This window comes from Haematobia irritans, chromosome 2 (genome assembly GCF_050003625.1).
Source record: "Haematobia irritans isolate KBUSLIRL chromosome 2, ASM5000362v1, whole genome shotgun sequence".
In the NCBI taxonomy this organism is placed as follows: Eukaryota; Metazoa; Arthropoda; class Insecta; order Diptera; family Muscidae; genus Haematobia; species Haematobia irritans.
Window position 1 is genome coordinate 104121969 of NC_134398.1, and position 21100 is coordinate 104143068.

At 38.0% G+C, this 21100-nt stretch overlaps 2 long non-coding RNA genes across 3 annotated transcripts; one reads left to right on the top strand and one right to left on the bottom strand.

The window, feature by feature from the left end:
• The first annotated feature begins 10800 nt into the window (after positions 1–10800).
• Positions 10801–13481, top strand: LOC142225940 (uncharacterized). Of its 2 annotated transcripts, XR_012719526.1 has the most exons (3): positions 10924–12122; positions 12916–13028; positions 13097–13481. It is a non-coding gene; the product is annotated as an uncharacterized LOC142225940 (long non-coding RNA). The 2 variants fall into 2 exon arrangements; XR_012719525.1 differs by having other exon boundaries at positions 10801–13028.
• LOC142225941 (uncharacterized) lies at positions 12627–13733 on the bottom strand. The gene is made up of 2 exons (XR_012719527.1): positions 13441–13733; positions 12627–13368 (listed from the first exon to the last, which is right to left on the bottom strand). It is a non-coding gene; the product is annotated as an uncharacterized LOC142225941 (long non-coding RNA).
• Between the last annotated feature and the right edge of the window lie 7367 nt (positions 13734–21100).

Here is a 21100-nt window from a genome sequence, read left to right on the forward strand (position 1 = left end):
ATTTAACTATTGCGGGTGTTATTAATGGCGACAAGCGTTCTTTGACGTTGGATACTGGTGCATCAAAGTCTATCATTAGATCTGATTTAGTAAAAGGAAAAGTTACACCACTGATTGGAGTCAAGCTACGCATGGCTACAGGGGAACCCGCAATCATATATGGAAAGGTCGCCGTAAAATTAACTATTGCTAACAAATCCGTTACTTATGATTTCATTGTGGCCGATATAGTAGACGAAGTTATAATTAGAGCGGATTTCATGATTGCTTTTGGTCTCAATCTGGATATGAAGCGTCGTGTAATGGCATGGTGCGATACCGAAATAACGGTAAACGTGGGATACGACGAGAATACACCTGTCAGACGTTTGACAACGAGCCATTCAGAGTCTATACCACCGAATGCCGAAGCAATTATATGGGTTTCTATGAATGAAGATTGTGAAGTCGGCCAATTGTGGGTTGTTGAACCAGCAGAAAACAAAAGCAACAACATCTTGATAACAAATGCCCTAGTAACAACGAACGAAGAGAGACTAATACCAGTTCGTGTCTTGAACTTGTCTGACAATCACGAGAAAATTGTAAAATTTTCTGACATTGGCAAATGTACACCAGCCGAGTTGACCACCAGTCAATTTGGAAGACAACTCATCAAAGACACATGGAGCAGTGAGAAAACATCTAGAAGTGTATGTCGAGGCTTGGACACGTCATCTATCGCCGTCAGAGAGAAATAAAGCCAAGCAATTGTTGTGGAAAAATGCCTCTGCTTTTGCTTCTGAAAAGGGAAATCAAGGAAGAACATCTGTAGTGAAACATGAAATTAAAACCGCAGAAGAAAGACACATAAAACAGGCACCACGAAGTGTTCCCCTGGTAAAAAGAGACGAAGTTCAAAAGCTCATAAAGGAAATGGCGGAGAGTGGTGTGATCGAGCCATCATCAAGTCCTTGGTGTTCCCCAGTTGTGCTGGTCAAAAAGAAAATGGAGGTACCCGATTCTGCGTGGACTACAGAAAACTGAATGATGTCATCAAAAAGGACAGTTATCTGCTTCCACGCATTGATGAGACGTTGGACACACTAGCCGGAACAACATGGTTTTCTACGTTTGAATTGCAGAGTGGATATTGGCCAGTAGAGATCGCCGAGAAAGACAAGGAAAAGACGGCTTTTGGCGTTAATGGCGGTCTCTGGCAATTCAATGTAATGCCGTTCGGGCTTTGCAACGCTCCGGCGGGAGCCACCGTGGTGCAATGGTTAGCATGCCCGCCTTGCATACACAAGGTCGTGGGTTCGATTCCTGCTACGACCGAACACCAAAAAGTTTTTCAGCGGTGGATTATCCCACCTCAGTAATGCTGGTGACATTTCTGAGGGTTTCAAAGCTTCTCTAAGTGGTTTCACTGGAATGTGGAATGCCGTTCGGACTCGGCTATAAAAAGGAGGTCCCTTGTCATTGAGCTTAACATGGAATCGGGCAGCACTCAGTGATAAGAGAGAAGTTCACCACTGTGGTATCACAATGGACTGAATAGTCTAAGTGAGCCTGATACATCGGGCTGCCACATAACCTAACCTAACCTAACGCTCCGGCTACCTTCGAAAGATTGATGGAGCGGGTACTGAAGGGGTTGCACAGGAAATCTGAAGGGGTCACATCAATGCTCAGTGTTCTGAGCAAAATGATGGAGGAAAACTCTAGAAAAATCATGGATGAGAAGTCTAGAAAAATGGATGAGAATTCTAGAAAAATGGAAGAAAATTCTAGAAAAATGGAAGAAAATTCTAGAAAATTGCTGAAAGAAAATGTGCTAAAAATGGAAGCAAGTTCTAGAAAATTGGAAGAAAAATTCGACGAAAATTCTGGAATTCTCAATGAAAAACTACAACAAATTTCTGAAGGCATGGAGAAACGTGTGGACCATATAGAAAATCAAATTGTGGAATTGGATAAGAAAGTTCTTTCTTTGGATGAGAAAATTATGGTTCATGATGAGAAGTTTCTACACATCGAGAAAAAATGTCAGAGCTGGAAATTAAAGGTGGTCCAGTGCGCGTCATAGAGGGCTCAAAAATCAAAACTCCTGTTTTCGATGGCTCAACGTCATTTGATGTCTTCAAATCATGGATGAGAATTCTAGAAAAATGGATGAGAATTCTAGAAAAATGGAAGAAAATTCTAGAAAAATGGAAGAAAATTCTAGAAAATTGCTGAAAGAAAATGTGATACAAATGGAAGCAAGTTCTACAAAATTGGAAGAAAAATTCGACGAAAATTCTGGAATTCTCAATGAAAAACTACAACAAATTTCTGAAGGCATGGAGAAACGTGTGGACCATATAGAAAATCAAATTGTGGAATTGGATAAGAAAGGTGGTCCAGTGCGCGTCATAGAGGGCTCAAAAATCAAAACTCCTGTTTTCGATGGCTCAACGTCATTTGATGTCTTCAAATTCCAATTCGAAATGGTTGCTTGTAGAAATTTGTGGAATGACGATGATAAAGCAATTGAACTTCTATTGGCAGTAAAGGGCAATGCTGCTGTTGTGATAGAAAGCATTCCCGCTGCTTCTAGAAATAACTATAATGAAGTAATAGCGGTACTTCAACGCAAGTATGGTGGAGAGCACAAGCAGGACATCTTCAGAATGGAATTGAGAGGAAGAATCCAGAAATCGAATGAAACTCTACAAGATTTCGCAACAGAAGTTGAGCGGCTAGTGCTTTTGACATACCCAGGTGAGAGTCATCCTCTTGTGGACCGCATCAAGATTGAGACCTTCGTCAATGGAATTCGAGACCCAGATATAAAATGTGCAACATATGCGTCACAAAAGGCTACATTCGCACTTGCACAGGAGACTGCGAAACTGCTAGCGCGGCCTCAAATTCACAAGGTACGTAAAGTAGAGACAGAGTGTGACGAATCAAAGTCCGTTATTGAGTCGTTGAAAGAGGCCATGAAGCAGGCAATGCAAGAAATGAAGCAAGAGGCAAATAAATCCCGGATCAAATGCTATAACTGTGATAAGCCGGGACATCTAGCTCGAGAATGCTAAGCACGACGCAAACGGTCAAGATCCACATCTCCATCTCCATTAAACAATAGCCATAAGAAGGTGACCCCACAGTCAAGTGAGTCACCTTTAAACTAAATCGAGCTAGTTCAGCGGGGCAAGACCTGGCTCCCACAGACGATGGCCCCACCATCTCCATAGCAATAGTTCAACAGAAAACTAACAATTTAACTATTGCGGGTGTTATTAATGGCGACAAGGGTTCTTTGACGTTGGATACTGGTGCATCAAAGTCTATCATTAGATCTGATTTAGTAAAAGGAAAAGTTACACCACTGATTGGAGTCAAGCTACGCACGGCTACAGGGGAACCCGCAATCATATATAGAAAGGTCGCCGTAAAATTAACTATTGCTAACAAATCCGTTACTTATGATTTCATTGTGGCCGATATAGTAGACGAAGTTATAATTAGAGCGGATTTCATGATTGCTTTTGGTCTCAATCTGGATATGAAGCGTCGTGTAATGGCATGGTGCGATACCGAAATAACGGTAAACGTGGGATACGACGAGAATACACCTGTCAGACGTTTGACAACGAGCCATTCAGAGTCTATACCACCGAATGCCGAAGCAATTATATGGGTTTCTATGAATGAAGATTGTGAAGTCGGCCAATTGTGGGTTGTTGAACCAGCAGAAAACAAAAGCAACAACATCTTGATAGCAAATGCCCTAGTAACAACGAACGAAGAGAGACTAATACCAGTTCGTGTCTTGAACTTGTCTGACAATCACGAGAAAATTGTAAAATTTTCTGACATTGGCAAATGTACACCAGCCGAGTTGACCACCAGTCAATTTGGAAGACAACTCATCAAAGACACATGGAGCAGTGAGAAAACATCTAGAAGTGTATGTCGAGGCTTGGACACGTCATCTATCGCCGTCAGAGAGAAATAAAGCCAAGCAATTGTTGTGGAAAAATGCCTCTGCTTTTGCTTCTGAAAAGGGAAATCAAGGAAGAACATCTGTAGTGAAACATGAAATTAAAACCGCAGAAGAAAGACACATAAAACAGGCACCACGAAGTGTTCCCCTGGTAAAAAGAGACGAAGTTCAAAAGCTCATAAAGGAAATGGCGGAGAGTGGTGTGATCGAGCCATCATCAAGTCCTTGGTGTTCCCCAGTTGTGCTGGTCAAAAAGAAAATGGAGGTACCCGATTCTGCGTGGACTACAGAAAACTGAATGATGTCATCAAAAAGGACAGTTATCTGCTTCCACGCATTGATGAGACGTTGGACACACTAGCCGGAACAACATGGTTTTCTACGTTTGAATTGCAGAGTGGATATTGGCCAGTAGAGATCGCCGAGAAAGACAAGGAAAAGACGGCTTTTGGCGTTAATGGCGGTCTCTGGCAATTCAATGTAATGCCGTTCGGGCTTTGCAACGCTCCGGCTACCTTCGAAAGATTGATGGAGCGGGTACTGAAGGGGTTGCACAGGAAATCGTGCTTGATATACTTGGATGACATCAAAAAACATTTGACGAGCACCTTAAGAACTTGAAAGACGTTATCCAGCAATTGTCAGCCGCTGGTCTACGCCTTAACGCAAAGAAATGCTCCCTTTTCCAGCGGGAAGTTAAATACCTGGGTCATCATGTGACTTCAGAGGGCATATTCACCGATGAAGACAAAATCCAAGCTGTCAGAGATTGACCACAACCCCGAAATCTCCACGAATTAAGAAGTTTCCTTGGGTTATGTACATATTACCGACGATTCGTCCCAAACTTCGCCAGCATCGCCGCTAGTCTCCATAAAGTGACGCAAAAAGGTCAGAAATTCCAGTGGAGCGACGAACAGGAGGATTAATACCAACATTTAAAAGAACTTTTATGTTAAGCTCCTGTTCTAGCGTATCCTATTCCGGGCGAAATTTTTGTTTTGGATACAGATGCTAGCGCGCATGGTATTGGAGGTGTGCTATCTCAACAGATAGAAGGCAAGGAGAAGGTCATCGGATATTTCAGCCGAACGTTGTCCAAGCCCGAAAAGAACTACTGTGTAACGCGACGAGAGCTGCTAGCCATCATAGAGAGTGTAAAAAATCATAAATATTTGTATGGACAACACTTCTTGCTCAGAACTGATCACTCAGCTCTACGATGGTTGCTCCAATGCAAGAATCCGGAAGCTCAACTGGCACGTTGGATCGAGAGGCTCCAAAGCTATGATTTCAGTATCGAGCATAGAAAAGGTGTAAAACACGGTAACGCTGACGCTTTGTCACGTCAACCTTGCAGTATAGAATGCAAGCACTGCTGAACATAAGTAGGAGATTGTTGATAATCGGCTGTTACACATCGAATCTGGAGTGGACTGGCCAACAGAACAGCGTAAAGATCCCATTTTGAACAAAATTATTTCGGCAAAGGAAGAGAACAAGAAGCCCAGTAAGAAAGACATTGCAGCCGAAAGTCCACTTTTGAAATCATACTGGGCTCAATGGGAAAGTTAGGTCTAGTCAATGTATTCCTGCAACGTAAATGGGAAAGCGAAGATGGCAAGAGCAGCCGAAATTTGATCATAGTACCGGATTCCAAAATAAGAGACGTTTTGGCGGAGTTCATTATGGTCCCAGTGGAGGTCATCTGGGAATAACCAAAACAGCCGAGAAAGTGAAGCAACGATTCTACTGGGTTGGATGCCAGAAATCAATTGCTGAATGGGTAGCCAATTGCGAGAAGTACATGAATGCGAAAGGTCCAACAATGAAAAGTCGACGTCCTATGCAAGAGTATAGACCAGGAGTCCCGTTTGAAAGAATAGCAATGGACGTGGCAGGCCCTTTTCCAGTAAGTGATTCTGGAAACCGTTATGTCCTTGTGGTCATGGATTACTTCAGCAAATGGCCGGAGGTGTATGCAATTCCAAACCAAGAGGCAAAAATGATTGTGGATGTGGTCAACAAAAACTGGATATGTCGCTACGGTGTGCCGTCCGAGATTCACTCAGACCAGGGAAGAAATTTTGAATCGGCCATATTCAAAGGGATGTGTGAAGAAATCGAGGACTACGCCATTACATCCACAATCCGATGGCATGGTAGAAAGGTTTAATCGCACTCTGGAGGAACATCTTCGAAAAGTGATGGACAACGGCCAGAGGGACTGGGACGAGCATATACCAAAGTTTTTGCTGTCCTATAGATCTGCCATTCACGATTCCACCTCTCGAACACAGGCCAATGTTCTATTCGGAACTGAGTTGAAGTTGCCTGATATTCGGCGCTAAACCTAATGAGCTCGCCATGGAAGAAAACAGAAACGACATCCCAAACACTTTCACGAATCAGTGCGCAACAAAATAAAAATGGTCAGCAACAGAATGAAGGCGAGATACGATCGTGCTGTAAATACTGCGGGCTTCCAAGAAGAAGAATTGGTTCTGCTATTTAACCCGCAACGAAAGAAAGGATTGTGTCCTAAACTGCAAACACAGTGGGAAGGCCCATACAAAGTCATCAAGAAGATCAATGATGTTGTATACCGGATTCAGAAGGACGACAGCCCTAGATCAAAGATGAAAGTTATACATCTGGAACGATTGGCTCCTTACGGAACAGGTTCTGTGCCTGTTCGGGACGAACAGGCTTAAGCGGGAGGCAATGTTACGAATTTGATAATTATAGATTTAAGTTTTTTTAAATTAGTTTCCGTTAATTTAAAATTTCAAATTGTAACGATAAAATTTCGTTATCACTTGTTGGAATCATCTATTCATTTTCTGGTACTTTCCTAAATTTCTTTTGTGTTCTTTTGTTTGCTTATTTTCATATCGAAATGTTAGTTCTTACTCTCTCATGGTATAACAACCCCTTTGCTTTGTTATTTTGCATTCTCATTTCATCTCATTGTCTATTGTTTCTAGCGTTGTCAAAGAATGTTCTGGCGTTGCCAGAATATTGTGGTGCTGCCAGAATATTCTCGCATTGCCAAACCGTCATATATAAAAGCGCTCGCATGCTGCTAACGAGTCAGTCTTAATTAAAGCGTCAAACGAATCAGTGTGAACGAATTGTAAAATGGATTAGTGTAAAGTCATGGCTGAACAAGAAGGTTAAATCATGGGCCCATATGATTACAATTTTTTTATTTCGACAAAATTTTAAGATGTCAAAATCATATGTTTATGGTGATTGCAGCTCTCCAAATGACACTGCATAGCAAATGCATCTCAAACAAACTCACGCATTCATAGCTGGAGAATTGTTCAAAGATGACTTGAGTATCTTGATAACATATTCCAGACCCAAAATACCACGCACATCAGTTTTTAAACTGCATCATAAACTGTTTTTGTTAGTAGATGGCGAAGATCCATTTGACTGACTTCCATTCTTAACTTTGGTGGGTATTATAGTCTTGTTTGTCTCATATCGGCGTTCATCGGATGAATTATCCACTTCCCAATCACTCATAGGTGACGCAATTAAATTTGAACCATTATTTTTCTCTGGATTTTAATTATTTTTTCAGGACAATTGAAAGAATAAATAATTGCCACTTTTACCAATGCTATACGATTCTTTTATCAGCTGATTTTGACTTCTTAAAATTGTAAACAAATATTGAAATTTGTTGTTTTTGTTATCCTGATTCAACCTCCTTATTCAGCCATGTGTAAAGTCATAGTAAATAAATTGTAGATTAACGTTATTGAAACGAACAGTATTTTAATTGACGGGTAATTAAAAACGCCTAAATATAAAAACGCAACAGTATATAGAAAAACGGGAAAACTACAAGATAGAGAACGGTACGTGAATGCACAGAAGCACTACCCTGCCATAATTTCAAAGTTCCATTTCATCCTCATCGCTACCACAGACTCGTAAGTGACACTGCAACAATCGCCAACTGTGATGGGGGAAGCGTATGAAAAAGTATGAAATGTACATGAAAGTATTTTGCCATCACTATTGTTACAAGAGTCATTTTATATTTTGTGAAACACCAAGCGCAACTAGCTTCTTATAATTTATTTAAATAAAATCGATAATTAAGTGCGGAAAAAACATATTTATTTCGCTTAAAATTGTAAGAGGTATATTGGTGTACAATTTTTTACTTTCCAAATGGAATTAAGTGATTGTTTTTCAGATATTTTACAGACACGCTCCATCGAGAATAAAAACCCTGGCTGATAGACGCATGTAACTTGCCACTAGTAAATCAACATCATTCTATTATTAATGAAAAAAAAAAATTATGTTAAATGTGTTGTGATAGTGGTATAAATGTTATATTTATAAGAATTTATAAATGTTTAATCAAATTAATAACCAACTAAACAATCGTGTTTTACTTGACCACAATGATTCTTTTACAACTATCTTATAATGCACTTTTTCTGATTGTTTGAAGGGGATCTTATGGGCATCGTTCTAAATTTATTAAAAAAGGCATTTAATAATTGTACTCATGAGATACTTTTTTGTAGTAACTTGGCGTGGTACAACTTCTCAATAGTGACGGCGCTTTTCCGGCGAATTTTGGATGTCGTATACGATTGTTTTCCACTTGGTGGGGATTCTTAGAAGCGCCGTCAAGTGTTACGGTGACCTATTGTGCGGCTGAAAGAAATGATTTCGGGCACCAGCTAGCTCTAATCGCCTACCCAGGGCAGGTCCCAACCCATCATTTCCGCCCTAGGACCGTAGCCAATAAAATAAACAAAAAGGATACAAAAATAAAACAAAAAAAATCTTTTTCCATTTGTTTTGTTTTGTTATTGTTGGTTTTGTTCTTTAAGCATTGTTGTTGTTTTTTATTTCAGTCCATCCAACCATCTTGCAGTCTATAGGGCTTTGCCCAAATAAATTTGACAAACATTCTTTTCCTCTGTTGGTTAAGCTACTCTTGTAGTTTAGTCAATGTATGGTTTTAAGCTGAAATAAAAAACAACAACAATGCAAAAAAAATCTTTACAATACTTCACAACGCACAGATTCAACGCAAGTGGGAGGTAGATGGAAACCTCCAGCCGCCCAACCCTACCATGGTCAAGTGGATATCCCCTCCCATTAACTTGACCCCTAAATCCCGCTCACATCACAACACTTAACTCACGTAATTTCCCCCAAAAGGTCAAACTCAACACATAATGGATTCGTTACTAAACATCAGAATAAACCATATTTATTTACTAACGATTGTTCTCTTACTCTAACATAGATTATATAAAAATAGCAATAATAACAATAATTTACTACAACCGTAATATAAAATTATCCTGCCCTTGTTTCCTCTTTCAAATTGTTAATTCTATTATTTTTAATTTATATTTCTTTATTAGCTTAATTGTTACGAAATTCTAATAGACCTTTTTTTTAAATATTTCTTTCTTAATATTCCTGTTATTGTATCTAGCTCGCTGCATAAGTTTATAATATTTTTGTTAACTTGGCCTGGTTTAGCACTGTAAACATTACTCTGGATAATAATAAATGAAATAAAAAAAACTCGCAAAATATAGACTTACTATTTTCTTTTTTTAACAAATTCATCAAGACTATCCGCCCAATGAACGATATTTTTCTTTTTAAACAAACAATTTAACGAATGGTCCAGTAGACCCGATATTACACTCAAAAACAGAGATCATTTAATGAACATAATGTGGACACCTATTGACCTAACTCAAGAACCTGCAAAGCTTTAAGATAACAAAATTTTCATGCTACACTAAAGGGCAACAACTGATTCACCTACAGCCTACCTAAGGGAGCTCACTTAGTCAGGGGAGGAGACAGTAAAAATGGGCAAATACCCTACCTTACCACACCAAGTCTTTGCAAATCCTTTGACAAACGTTACTCTCAAGGGGACGTTTTGATAAAAAAAAAATAATTAAATCTAACAAAAAAAATAGTTAAAACTACTATATATAATAAATTAACGTCTAATAAATGAATAACAGTATTATAAATATATAAATTTTCCGAATTAGAATTCCCAATTCCTAGGTTCCAGCTTCATTATTATATGAAAGACTTAAGCAGCCAATCACACTCTCTTTGAAATGTTGTACTTTCGTGTGTATTGGTGTAATTTCAAATTAAGATTTTTTGCATACGTGTGTGTAATAATAAAAACGATTTATAATGATAATCTTGTTGCCGCTTCTAGGCGCACTTCCGGTGGATAAATTAATTTCCCCAACTCTGGGTTTGCGATCGTGTAATATAAATCTTGGATTTCCAACAAAAATAGGCCGCCTTTCACTATGACAATTGCACGGCCGGTCTCTTAAAAATTGTTTCTTTACTCTACAATACGTCCTACCTTAGGAACACAAAGATTCACCCTCTGCCACTACTTTTAATTCCATAAACTTGGCTGCTTCCATAAAGGGACAAATCCAATATTCACTGACGTTCTTTCTTTCCTAGAGTACTCTGTTTTCGTCTCTCCGGTGCTCCCAAGTGGCCAATACCAAAAATACCGGCCTCCCGTTCGTCCAGGAGGCTTTCCCTTTAATATCAGAAAACTTTAAATTACCACACAATCCTCATATGTGTCTATTTAACAACTTACTTGACACTGGTTTCGTTTTCACACCGCCAAATAAATAAAAAAAAAACACTAGATCCACAAATATAATTATATTTATAATTATAATTATTATTACAATTACGGTTCTCTAAAATTATAAAACACATTGTCTATAGCCACCAATTAAAATACTTTAAAATCTCGTTTTCCTCCAACCTTTCAATTATATGGAATCGCCTTAAATCACACCGACACAGATAACTCAACTACTTAGAATTTATGCCAAATGTGTCCAAATCACCCCCTTTTATAGCCTCGATCTCTCTCAATTTTTCCAGGGAAGCCATCTTTACTTGGCCCCCCATGCATCCACTATCCATCTCTTTCTGAACATTTTCATTACCTCTATTTTATGCTAATTTTCTTTAACTTAACGCATTTCAGGGGTAATTTATGAATTAAAACTGTTTTACCGACCTACAGTTATCCAACAACAATTCCACCCTGTGTAGTATTGGTTGCACTATCCAACACTAACACGTCATCTGACATATCCTACCTACTAAACACATCTCATAGTATTTCTTCTTTTTTTTCAGCTTGATGGTTTGTCGTTCCCTCAAAATTGTAATTATTCTTATATTAATCTATTGACCTTCTCTCTTTTCAGGTGGGACATTCCGCAGTGGCATCTGCATACGCAGTGACAAGAATTGCGGAAAATATCCAACTAGTGCTGGATACTTTCCACAACTCTTACTTTGCGACATACAGATGCTCATGCCAGATGTCTAACAGACTGGGCCCAAGCAGCCGTGGAAACGCCACCGCATATCCGAGCTTCCCCCAGATCTCCTGCCCCGCCCGGGCAAGCTTTCCGTACAAGCGTATTACCACATGAGACTTGCCCCGGCCAGTATGGATTGGTCTCGTGTAAGGGTCAATCCCAACGAGGGAAAAAAAATATGAAAACAACAACAACCACGAATTAACAAACAAATAAAAACACACTTGGGCACGGCGGCCACGGGCACATACACTAAAAACGGCCAGCTGTCCCGAGTGTGTCCTATAGCTATCCCTGGCTTTCCCATCATGTGGCAAATTATCCGGAGGCTGGGGAATAATGTGGATTGGTGGCCGCCACTTAGGCTAAAAGGCTACCCCCTAGGGAACCTCCACGCAAATTTTTCTTTCTTTTTTTTTTTTTTTGCGCAGCAACAACCTCTCAATACCATTCGTATATTAGGGTGGCACGCAACAAAACACCTGGTCTGTCAAGACTTCGCCGACAGAACAGATGTGCGGGGTAATAATGGGTCATCTTGCGAATTTGTGCACCAACGTGGGGAACTCCCACACCCTGAAAAAAAAAGCCGGGCATCATAAATATTAGGGAAGTATACGAAACTCGATTCCTGTTAAAGAATTCGTTACTTTTGTCGGTTATTTTTAGGTCTTTTTCTCGCTCGTCATTTATTCCTGCCCTCAACGCCGTGGTCCTAAGGAAAATGCCCCCGCATGTTCATTCAGGTGAGCAATCAAATAGCCTACTCGAGTCAGGAACGTCTTTTATCGGGTGTATCGGTACGACGTCCTTGTTATTAGTCGAAATAACGTATTAAATTGTATACTTAAAAAGGAAATCTGTATAAACAAAAAGTTTGATAGCTAAGGTGTATACTTGTTATGTGCGTCTATAGCGGCGTTTGACATGGCTGTCCGGCTGACTACGGCGATCTCCATGGGTGTGGGACTCAACCCGCCTACATCAAACCCAGAGCACTAACATCGAACGAGTTTGAACATACACAAATATAAAACAACGCGACTTACGACTATCTCGAGCGGAAAAACATTCATACAGAGGTCTTGGTGTTGTGACCTCACGCTTGCCCTCCCAACCATGACCCAAAACACTCCATTTTAGTCAATATCATATTTCTTTGGGCCCCTGATACCACACACACAATTTTTCTCACACAATTATTTCATACCTCGGCCCCCCCCCAATGACCAAAAATCACCAACACAACATTTTTCTTAACAACAGATCAAGACATTAAAATTTTTATTAATCAAAACAACAAAAAATAGCGATAAAAGACAATGAAATAACAATTTCTTTTCCTCTATGCACTTACTATTGAATTTTGTTTAACAATGTAGTTCAATCAATTGTTATGAAGAAAGATATCTTTGTAACTACCTCTTGGCACAATCTCCAGGATGACCCAGATTCAGAACCTTGTTCAAATGGCCTATTCTTCGCCACTAATTTACTCTAAAGAAATCTAGTAAAAGAGCTCTCTTCTTTTCTTTTCAGGTTTAAAAAATTCTAACTCCAGTATTCTTATTTTTTTTTTTAATCATTAGCATTCAGGTGTGGAAGACACAATTTTCTACCTCAGGCCTATGGACGGACATCACACAATACTGGTGAGACACAGATTTACCTGTTACATTAGTATTTATTCCGTTTGTAATCGACTTGTTTTCCTTTGCAGGTTCACGCTGGTATTTAACTGGTGATCTTACTTCACAGCAACGGTTAGAAATTGAATTTAGCTGATCGGTGATGTCCAATAATGGTGTGTTCAATCTTTTTGATGCCACAAATGATCTCGCCTTTTGATGAAGTTTATACTTAATATATTCCAAAATTGCTTCACACCAAAGGAGCCGGTTACTGGATAATTCCTCGCAATAAGGTCATGCACTGGCCTTCACAGTCGTCCTTTAAGGCCAGTGCTGTCTCACCAATTTGATAAAATTATACCTATCACCATTCAACCATATTTACACTAATTAACTTTTTATGCTACGAGTTGTTAATGCACAAAATACTCACAATAATAAACGTTAGAAAGATATGTATTTCAAAAACAAAAACACCACTTTTCTATATTAAGCTTTCTTTTAATGGATGAACACAGATCGGTATAATGTCTTCCTTGTTCGGTTTGTTAATGTCGATTTTCCCGCAGTCAATGTTTATATACCCCCTGTTTTTCCCCGCCAAATGCCAATTTTCCAACATCCCCCATTTTTTCACAACCCCCTTTTTGTTTTATTTTCTTCGGCATTACCAGTCCCAAACAAAGTACAGGGTTGGTTCAGTCAATCGTGAATCGTTCAAATTAACGGACAATTATCCATTAGAATTTATTTGAATGGTAATAAGATTAGTTGTACAAACAATCGCACAATCAAAATTACATTTTGTTAATATTTTCCGAGCTACATTTTTGCAAAAATCTTATAGCAGGTTGAAATTGATTGGTTATGGGTGGAAGGTTCAAAAATCGACAAAACGACAATAATTAATACATTTTTCTGATTTAAATGGATACTTTTGATTAATTTGCAGCTAAATTTACGTCGGCGGCGACTGAAATCAGCGCGAGACTCGCGGCTTTATTTTCTGCTCCTACTGTTCCAAAACTCCACCCAACAACTCGATGGTGAGCATTTTACCATAGGCAATGTACATCGATTTGATAGTGAATCCCATCTTCAACATTTATACAAATAGCCCTGCAAATTGCTTGTTTTCAACAAATTTTCCCATAGGTTTGAAGCGTTAAACTGAAATTTAGTTTGAAAAGTTTTTGCTACTATGTTTAGAAATCGTTGATAACGCCTTGACTTCTACTGTTGAGGATAATGACTGTTTTCTTGTCTTCCGAGCACACGATTTTCTCAACAATTTACCAAATTGAATATTACGATAATCTTTGAAAAATTTTTAAAATTTAGTATTTTTCACGCGTTTGTGTTTATGTGGTAGTTGGAGGTACAACCACTCTGTTCACATTTGAACCATGTGTGAACTCAAGTCCCCCTCACCACTACGCCAACGAACACGTCATACCCATCCACCGCCATACGTTCTTGTTTAGCCATGCGCCCACATGACTATACCTGTCAGCCTGGCCTTGTGGCCAATCACACTTCCGTCATTATACTACACACATCACATCACCACATAAGCCAAAAATCAATTCTTTTCTTTATAGAAAAGAAATTGCATTTTCGCCTCAAATAAAGCCACAAATAAACTGGCCCATTCACCAAAATCGTCCACCAAATGAAATCTGGCCGCCAAATAAATACAGGCAGGCGAATTTCAATTGTGACCCCATGGCCTTAGTCATTTCATACCGCCTGCCGGCAGCCATGCACATAGGCCTAGGTATAGCCTGCAACAAACCATCATGGTCGACGAGACTTCGAGGATGAACATGATGTGCAGGCCTACGCTCCACGTGGGGAACTCCCACCCCTGAGAGTCTCAAGCCGGGCTAATAACTCGGGCGATTGCCTATCCTCAGGTACGTACCAAAGATAGTATTTGTCCGTGTCTAACCTATATCCACATTCCACAGCATAAAAAACGTACTCCGGTGGAATAAAAAAAATGGTCGCAGCTTATCATAGTCGCATGTCAACATCGACCAAGGAAGGTATAGACATCTCAAGGAAACCCAACTTGGCTCTGCTCACTCACAATGTGCAGTCTTTCAACTCACTAGCAGTCAAGCGACTCCATTTCATTTTGGAAAACGAGAATTACCCTACAAATCAGCAAGGTTTTATAAATAACAGGTGTGGATGGAAAGAATTTTATAAGTTTGTATAATATTTTGTTCTTCATCCAGAGAACAAAAGAACGAAAACAAAAATAAAGCCAAATTCAAAAAAAATATTCACTTGCAGGACAAAAACCCTCTCGGTGCGCAGACAAACTACAGCGCTGTTAATTTATTTGAGATGTCTCCATAACATAATTGGTCTATGATGCCAATTTCTACCCTATGACCACGACCGTAGTTGCTGGTACTCTTGTGGAAAAATCGTCTGTCCACTGCTTTCCAGAAAAAAGGTATGCCATACTCAATGGCTGGTGCCATGTTGCAGTGTGTGTGTTTGTGAATTCCCTGCTTGCGGCCCATTATCCGTGTGTCTACCTAACATCCTCTTGTGCACGATGTAATTGTTGTTTCTTTGTTAAATTTTTTGTTTATTTGTGCAATCTTTCTCTTGTTGCCAAAAAGAATGATATCACATCTCAGCAAAAAAAGAAAGAACAATTTCCTCCTGTTATAAATGTAGTAGTGTCAATGTAGTAATGATGTGTAATAACAACCCATATATAAAACAAAATTCGTTTACCGATTATCTATCCTTTTTATATAACATAATTTCTATAATGTGTTTGATACCTGGAAGATTTGTGACATATGACTTGGTGACAATAAGAAAGATTAAACATGAATACCAGGTGATTAAAATTTTACCTGTTGTAAGAAAATTTTCGTGAGCCGTGTGAAAAGATTTGGTTGAATGATTTGTTCCACTATGGACGCAATGTATCCCAGACCAACATGGATACAACGCCTCCATTTTGGGCCGTTATTTTCATTGTGAAATATTGTCTTGTGGCTGCCACACAAATCTATTCGTTCGCCAATAGGTATGGTCCAGTACCAGGACGTACACTGAACAAAAATACATGTATACAAATTTTTTTTTCAATAATTTAATTGTATAGAAAATTTTTCACCAAAAATTATTCGTATAGACAATTGTTTCCCACCATTTCATATCTCTAAAAATTTTCTCAAAAATCTTATTTCTCTGGAAAATTTTCTTAAAATTTTATTTATACAGAAACTTTCTTAACATCTCATTTCTATAGAAACTTTTCTCAAAAATTTTATTTATATAGAAAATTTTCCTGGAATTCTATTTCTATAGAAAAATTTTCCCGAAAACTTAATTGTATAGAAAAATTTCTTCAAACATTTATTTCTATAGAGAATTCTCTCAAAAATTTTATTTCTATAGAAATTTTTCTCACAATTTTACTTCTATGGAAAATTTTCTCAAAATTTTACTTCTATAGAAATTTTTCTCAACATTTCATTTCCATAAAAAATTTTCTCCAAATTTTACTTCTATAGAAAATTTTCTCCAAATTATACTTGTATAGAAAATTTTCTTAAAATTTTATTCCTATCAAAAAATTTTCTTAAAATTTTATTTCTATAGAAAATTTTCTTAAAAATTTTATTTCTATAGAAAGTTTTCTTAAAATTTTATTTCTATAGAAAATTTTCTTAAAATTTTATTTCTATAGAAAGTTTTCTTAAAAATTTAATTTATATAGAAAGTTTTCTCAAAAATAAAATTCCATCGAAAAATCTTCTTCACATTTTATTTCTATAGAAAACTTTCTTAAAAATTTTATTTCTATAGAAAAATTTTCTTAAAATTTTATTTCCATAGAAAGTTTTCTTAAAATTTTATTTCTATAGAAAGTTTTCTCAAAAATTTTATTTCTATAGAAAATTCCCTTAAGATTTTATTTCTATAGAAAGTTTTCTTAAAAATTTAATTTATATAGAAAGTTTTCTCAAAAATAAAATTCCATCGAAAAATTTTCTTCAAATTTTATTTCTATAGAAAATTTTCTTAAAAATTTTATTTCTATAGAAAGTTTTCTCAAAAATAAAATTCCATCGAAAAATTTTCTTCAAATTTTATTTGTATAGAAAATTTTCTTAAAAATTTTATTTCTATAGAAAGTTTTCTCAAAAATAAAATTCTATCGAAAAATTTTCTTAAAATTTTATTTCTATAGAAAATTTTCTCCAAATTTCACTTGAATAGAAAATTTTCACCAAAAAAAAAATAATTTCTTTAGAAAGTTTTCTCAAAAATAAAATTCTATCGAAAAATTTTCTTAAAATTTTATTTCTATAGAACATTTTCTTAAAATTGGTATTTCTAAACAATTTTTTTATGAGTTACTATGAGTTCTAGCGATCTATCATCCAATTGAATTTTTATGCCATTTTGTATAAAGTACTTTTCACTCAAAAAAAATACCCTTTTGTAAGTTCTTAAAATTGCATTTCCCATCCATGATATAGCATCATTGTTAGCGTTCGTTTGCAACAACCAGCAATTTGGTGACTATAGTAAACAACCGAATTTGGAATTATATAGGCTACGCTGTGTGTAGACATATACTATCGTAATACGGTAGCCTATTCATCTACACCGTCAGCACAATCTTCAATATCCAATTTCCGATTATACACAGAAAAAAAAATCCACGAATATTTCTAAATAAAATCTATATAAAAAAAACTCAATTTGGTTTTCAATCGGAAAAATTTTTTGGTTCAAAACAAAAAAAATCTTGTGAATTTTATCTCTTGAGATCTTTGGCATGGCATGTTCCAATCGCTTTTCCTTTTAAATCTTCCAAGGCATACATGTTGTTCCCTATAGGCTTAACAATTCGACATTTTACGAACTTGCGAGCAAATTTCGCATTGAAGTTCTTTCCGAAGTCACTCAAAACATAATTGCGCTTGTACACCTCTTGTCCCGGGGCGAAAGTTATCTTACGAGCTCGCTCGTTATATCGCTTAGCACTTTGTTCATAAGCTTTATGCATATTGTCTTTTATCTTTTCTCGAATCAGTTCCATATTGTCTTTTCGACTCACTTGAACGATCTCATGGTCGGTCAATGAATGCAATTTTTGTGCCAACTTGTAATCCGAGCCATGTGTGTACATATTATATCCGAAAAGTGCGAAAAATGGTGTTACTCCAGTTGCACTGTGAACTGATGTTCTGAGGGCACATTCGATTTCGGTTAGGTAAAGGTCCCAATCGCGATGATCGTTTTCTAGATAGGCTCTAATCGCTGCCAATACCGATTGGTTCACCCTCTCCGAGGCGTTCGATTGTGGGGCATATGGAGCGGTTTGCATGTGATTAATTCCATACGTTTCTATCATGTCTTTGAATGTTTTTGATATAAATTGAGCCCCGTTGTCGCTGTGTATTGTCTCCGGTACACCAAATTTTCGAAATATGTCCTCCACAAGGAATTTCACCACGTTTGAAGCGGTTGCCTCTCGCATCGCTTTCAAAAATGTAAACTTACTAAAGTGATCTACGACTATAAATATGAAAGTATTTCCGCTTTTAGACCGTGGATACTTTCCTAAAAAGTCGATATAAAGTTTCTGAAAGGGACGCAAAGTGACAACTTCATTTCCTATCGTGGGTTGTGTATGTTGATTCACCGGTTTGGTTTCTTTGCACACAGAACAACTTGTCACATATTTTCTGACCTGAGCTGCCATCTTCGGCCAATAATATTTTTCTCTCAGCCGATATAGCGTTTTTGATATGCCTCCATGAGCTGATGTCGTTTTATCATGGGCTTGTTCTATTAGACTTTGTGTCAAAGATTTCGGGACCCACAACTTCCATTGAAATTCTTGCAATTCAGGAATGTCAGAGTTCAACCCCTTCTTAAATATCATATTTCCAACAATGCGCAAATCAGGTAGCCGTTCTTGATTCTTTTCTATTTCATCCCTTATCTCCTTGTATTCGTCGCTCTCGAATTCTGTCGTTTCGAACTCAAACACTTGGTTCATTTCCAGTTCATCTACTGTGGGCAAACGGGATAGCATATCGGCTACTACGTTGTCCTTACCTTTACGGTGTTCAATTTTGAAATTGAATCCTTGGAGTTGCAATGACCAACGAGCCAAGCGACCGGTAAGATCTTTTAGACTCATTAGCCATTGCAAACTCGAATGATCTGTAATCACCGTAAATTCCATAAGTTCACCGTAGGGCCGAAACTTCTTAATTGCCATCACCGCCGCCAGGCACTCTTTTTCAGTGACACTGTAGTTTCTTTGACATTTATTGAGCTTTTGGGAATAGAAGGCTATAGGGTGTTCTTCCTTCTGGCTATTTAATTGGAACAGAACTGCTCCTATACCATACTCCGACGCGTCGCATTGAATGTAAAAAGGCTTTGAAAAATCGGCGTGTCGCAAGACTGGCGCAGAGGTTAAGGCCTTTTTCAGTTTTTCGAATGCCTCTTTAGCTTTTTCATCCATATTGAATTTGGCAGATTTCTTTAGGGTGTCCGTGAGTGGAGCCGAGATTGTGGCGAAGTCCTTAATGAATCTTCGGTACCATCCAGCGGTGCCAAGGAAACTTCGAACTTCTCGGGCGTTTTTGGGTACTTTGATTTTGTTTATCGCCTCAATTTTCTCCGGATCAGTTCGCAATACCCCTTCTCCAATTATAAACCCCAAATATTTCAATTGACGGAAACAAAATTGTGACTTTTTTAATCCAATGGTGAGACCAGCTTTCTGCAGACAATCAGCTACTTCGCTGAGAAGCCTCAGATGCTCGTCGAAATTGGCAGAAATAATCAACAAGTCGTCCAAGTACACAAAGACATTCTCCTTTAGTCTTTGGGGAATTACTTTGTCCATCAGACGGCATAATCGTTGTGCGGCATTGCACAAGCCGAAGGGCATCACACGGAACTGGTACAATGGACGACCTGGAACCGTGAAGGCTGTATACGACTTGCTCTCTTCATCTAGCTCTATCTGCCAGAAAGCGTATTTAAGGTCCACGCTGCTTATGAAATGTGTTTCGTCAATTCGACTCAAAATCCCATCTATATTTTGGAGAGGATATGCATCTTTTACGGTCAAATTGTTTAACTTGCGGGCATCTAAACAGAAACGATTTTTCCCTGGTTTCCGTACTATGGTTGTTCTGTTGCTCCAGGGACTTTCGCTTTCTTCGATAACCTTTAGAGCCAACATGTTGTCAACTTCCTCGTATGTTATTGCTTGTATAGCTGGAGACATCGGATAATGCCGATCTTTTACCGGTTCAGCCCCAGCGATCAGCTTGATTGAATGTTTTTCCAACGATGTACATCCTAATCCATGCTTCTCGAAGGTTTTGAATTTGTCTATCATTTCTCTTAACCGTTCGGCTTGTTCAGCAGAGAGTTCATGGGGTTTCAGTTTATATTTTTCATTCGGATTTGCCATATCGTTGGTAATTTTTTCACTATTTATTTCGGATACGCCAATGAGTTCGGGGGCTAATTGAAACATTCGCCAAAAGTCAATGCCAAGATATAAGTTTTGCTCCAAATCTGGGCATAAGTACAAAAACATTTCCTTTTCTTGATTTTGGTAGTGAATATTAACTTTTACTTTCCCCAGAACCCTATAATTTGTCCCTCCAGCCGTAGTAACTTTGCTCGAAAGTGGTATAATAGGAATTTCTAACTCTTCGATTAATTCTCTACATTTTCTACCCAAAATACTGACTGTTGCGCCAGAATCCAATAATCCCTTGATCCTTTTCCCCATAATATCAATTTCGGCAAAAGCCCTGGGATCATTAGAGACTTTCGTAATCCTCGCTAATGAGTCTATCAAGTATTTCCTTTGCTCACGCCATTCTTTTGCCTTTTTCCTTATTTTGGAGATTTTTTTGGGTATAATCCTTACATCTGAGTTAAAAATTCTCTCCCTAACTTTCTCATAGTTTTCCTTACGCTGCTCCAGTGGTATATAGTGTCTCTCAGCCGGTGTAAAATCCTTATAATCGATCCTAGCTCTATCTCTATTCATTCTAACATTATTA